The sequence below is a fragment of the Mesocricetus auratus genome, unplaced genomic scaffold (genome assembly GCF_017639785.1).
Source record: "Mesocricetus auratus isolate SY011 unplaced genomic scaffold, BCM_Maur_2.0 Super-Scaffold_100052, whole genome shotgun sequence".
NCBI classification, from domain to species: domain Eukaryota; kingdom Metazoa; phylum Chordata; class Mammalia; order Rodentia; family Cricetidae; genus Mesocricetus; species Mesocricetus auratus.
Window position 1 is genome coordinate 1,876,581 of NW_024429229.1, and position 4,527 is coordinate 1,881,107.

Below are 4,527 nucleotides of genomic sequence, written 5' to 3' on the forward strand. Positions count from 1 at the left end.
TCAGGAAAATAAAAAGGGTACCCTGAATATTTGTGAGGGTATATTTGGAAAATGAGTACCTCAGGTTCTAAGGCTGTACTGATAGAAGAGTTAGTAGAATTGTTAAAGAGACAAGGTTCCAGCATTAAGTGAGTAAGATTATATTTTCATTCTGGAAAAGACAAGACCATGTTTTTTACACTCAGGGGTGTAATATTCATGATTGAGAACATGTAAAAATGAATAAAAAAAGGGATCTTAAGAAAGAAGGACCGGAATGTTTTCAATTTGCCCCTTCCCACTTTGGATATTAGTGAAAGATGCCACATGATGTGATAGTGCTAAGTAGAAGGACCAAATGACTAACCTTGAAAAAACATTTAAAAATGCTGAGGAGGAACAAATAGTAAAATACTACCCATATTAACCCTTAAACTCTTCTACTAGTGATTGGTTACCATTGTGCTGTGACACATTACAAGGAGTGGGTACAGCTATAGCCCCAGATTGTAACCCAGAACTCCTCAAATAGAGAGATGATGAGGGGCACACAGAACTTTTTACCAATCAACCAGTTATTACCACTCATCCAGTTGCGTTAAGAAATTCTATTACCAGAAAATTGGAAAATTGGACAGGACTGGGTCATTTTTAACTGTGGCCATTTTGACTAAGCCTCCAACCATATGTCCTACTCCAAGCACATGAAATTCAGACCAACCCAGCTAGATAGACAAGTTGTCCCTATCTAAATAAAATTGGAGGCTGCTCTTCAGCTCGTACAAGAGCAATTGGAGGCTAGACCTATTGAAATTTCCACCTCCCCTTGGAACATACCTAATTTTGTTATCAGAAAAAAATAGGAAAATGGTTTCTACTACAGGATTTGATATATGTCAGTAAAACTGTGATAATCATAGGTGCCGTACAACCAGTATTACCCACTCCAGTAGGAATTCCAAATTTTCAAATCTTTGGCGATGTACCTGATGTCATTGTTACCCACTGCAACTCCTCTCAAACTGCCTAGCTACAATGGAATATTTACAGTTGGAAATGGAAAGATGGTGAAGGCCATGAGGGCCTTTTCAATCTTTTTTAACTCATGGATTGGATGGAGCTCTTCTGTCACAAGAAATTTCAATTAAGGTAATTTCATTTTTACCATTTATTTAAGAAATTTTTTCATTTCCTACTTAAGAGCATCTATCAACTTCATAGAGTAGTTGTTAAGGATTTTTATTCTTCTTCAACTGTGTTGAACTGTTCATGTTATACAGTTGTAAGATTATTAATTTCTGCTGATGCCACATTGTCCACCATTATATTTTATATGTTCTTGTATTGTCATTTACTCATCTGGGTTTAGGATGCTTATAGTTATAACTGTTTTTTCTTGTGTTGTCTTTATTGGGTGAGTGTCTTGTTCCTCTATTATGTGTTTAATTAATTGCCTTCTGGATTGAGAGGCTTTGGTGAGTGACAAGTATCCATGCTTAGTAGGGATTTCTCAGCTGACATTTGTGGGTATTTGAGTTCATAAATCCAGCATATGTTCTTGGTTTTCTGACCTTTATGTGTTGTATGTGGCCTTTGGAGACAGCTGTTCTTCTGAATGGTGTGGGATGTGCCTGTACCTTGGAATCTGCATGAGCTTCAGTGTAGGGCTGGCAATGGGAAGGATGAAGAAATGGTTGGGTGTCTTAGTGTTTTTATTGCTATGAAGTGTCAGCACAACCACAGCCACTATTATACAGGAAATATTTAAACATGTTGTCTTAATTACAGTTTCAGAGATTCACTCCATTATCATCCTGATGGAGAGGAAAGTAATAGGGTGAATAAAGGCAGATTCTGGATATGTGAAAATATCTGGTGATTTAGCAAACTAATGAATGAGATATAAGGCCATGTCCTAGTCAAAGAGAAGTAAGTCCAGGAAACCATTCTCTATCTAATCTACCTTCCTTCAAGGGCACAAGTTTTTTTGCTTCTGAAAACCATTTCCTTTAAAGAAAACAGAAACCGTAAAGAATAACTTAATGTATGTGGCCTCCAAGTTTCAAAATAACACTTTTTCCCAAGCTGCCTCCACTCTCTTTCCATTTTAGACTTTAGATTATTGATTGTGATCTGTGTATGAATTCACTATGAATAAATCTAAGACCCACATGAGACACAGGTTATATTTCAGGGCTTCAAAAATGTTAATTACAGCAACACACAATAATCAAGTCTCTTGATATTCGGTCCTTCCTGAGAATTTTAAACTCAGAAAACCAGTGTTCTGTCTGGCAAAGCAGAAATAATAGACAGAACACATGCTATCAACAGCAATATAACTGGATAATTTACAATTCCTGCAAATAAACACCATGCATGCCAATGCTGCTTCCTCTGCACTATGTCTTCTTCCTTACAAGAAGATGGATTCTCTAATGAATTAAGAGCGCAGAAGCAGATAGTGAGGTTCACCCTTTAAGCAGACAGAAAAGCAAAGAACACATGCCAGTATATCTTACCACTGCTAAGCAGAAATGGCATATGCCACAAGCAAGCCTAAAATATTAGGTGAAGACCTGGAGATTGAAATGAATGACAAGATGTCTGGTTCTTTGTCCTAAAAGGTCTCTTCTTTATATTATTCCTACAGGACACATAATGGCCTGAGTTCAAATCTCAAACACTACAAGCTTAAAGCACAGTGGAAAAACTCCAGGTGGAGTAGAGTTTTCTTTAAGCTAAATGTTGATGTCAGTGGGGCAAGACTGGGGCAATTCCGGTTAAGACACTTACTGGCTGGAGGTTCTTTTTGGCTAAAACATAATAGTGTAGCAAGGTTTGAGCTCCATTCAGATATGCATGTCATGGATTAGATACCAGTTGGAACTAAGAAACCAGGCATACTGAATGTATAGTCACTACTGGAGCCTACACAACACTTAATTTTCAGCTTATATTATTCCTACAGGACACATAATGGCCTGGGTTCAAATCCTCAAACACTAATTACTCTAATAACCAGAAAAGTGTTTTCACAGGGAGCAAATGTACATTTCAGAGAGCCTGTAGTCTGCATAGTTAATTCCACATGTGGGCAATTCAAAGTATTTACAACCTTTAGTTGGAAGAAAGAACTCTCCAAGTCTACTAAGTTCCCAGGAGAGATTCGCAGATAGTGTAACCTGACTTCTGCTGTGTTATGAGGAAAGCTGGTTAGCAGGGAGGCCATGTTCATTCCACATGACATCAGCAGGCTCTTCCCTGAAATTCCATTGTGTCCTGGTGACCATGGAATCCTGTGAAGTCACATGTGTTGTAGCAACACCAACTGCTTTTGGAGGGCAAACAGACCAGAGAGAGGAAGAAGGCTGATCTTAAGCCCCAGTTTAAACTGTCGAGGAAGAAAAGGTTCAAAAGGAAGTATAGAAAGCCCTGGGCTTAAGATGGGGTGCTCCCTGGAAAAGGTTGTATTTAGCTTGGATTTTGAGTAATGGAGATCAGGAGTTGGGGCTTCTGGGAAGAACTTGGACTTTACTGAATGACAGGCCTTCTGGAAGTCAAGGATTCCAGTCTAGTATTTTGTCTCTCTCAGAAGCCAGGAGCTGGCAAATCAAATCTGTTCTCCTTGGAGCTCTTGGTTTTAAATATTACAGTACAGTGTTGGTTAAAGGAGGACCAGATCAAAATGAGACGAACCCGAGAGAGGCACTAGTGGAGTGTGCCATCTGTAGGCTGGCCATTATTGTATTTCAGTACCATTGGATAACTTTAAGTGTTGTGGACCTTCTCTGTGTGCCCTGAGATGTCAGTGACATGACTTAGTGAGTCTGAATGTCATGTTCTAGACCTGTATTGCTTCTCTTCCCACTATACCCATGTGCTTGGAGTGACATGTCAGGATGTTTTGGATTCTCAGGAAGGACCTGCATGCCTGTGGACTATGGCAATTGCTTCCTTGCTTCTAAGCACACAGACTTGTGAATTCTTCAGGTAATTTTATTGGAGACTCTGCAGCAGTGAATAAACCTGAGTAAGTTCTTTCTTTCTTTATGTGAAGTATGTGCTCAGGGGACAGGGGAAAGTAGGTGGGTAAGCCATGCTGCTACCTTCAGAGAAGTGAGAGCTGAGATCCCCTACAACGGATTCTGAAGGATGGGTCAAAACCCACTATTGTGCCACTGAGTCACAGGCAAGTAGCATTCTGAAACATTTTTGAAGGCTCAGAGTGATCTGTATATGCTCTATGGTTGGTCACAATGCAAGTTTACTTATGTTCGTCACCACACAGTGACTGCTCGAGATCTAACACCAACCCCAGGCCTAATCAAACAACAGGAGGTGAAACACCAGGTGGAGAGTCTGAGCAACCACCTAGAGCAGCTGACCATAGAAACAAAGGAGTTGTGATATTGCATCATCTCCATAACTGAAGGATCACTTGACAATAAGTATTAATTGTTTTCAATGCCATATGACAATCCGGGCTCCTCAATTTTACCCTTAGTTTACTTAATTTAGGATCTGCATGTCTACACATTTATTGTG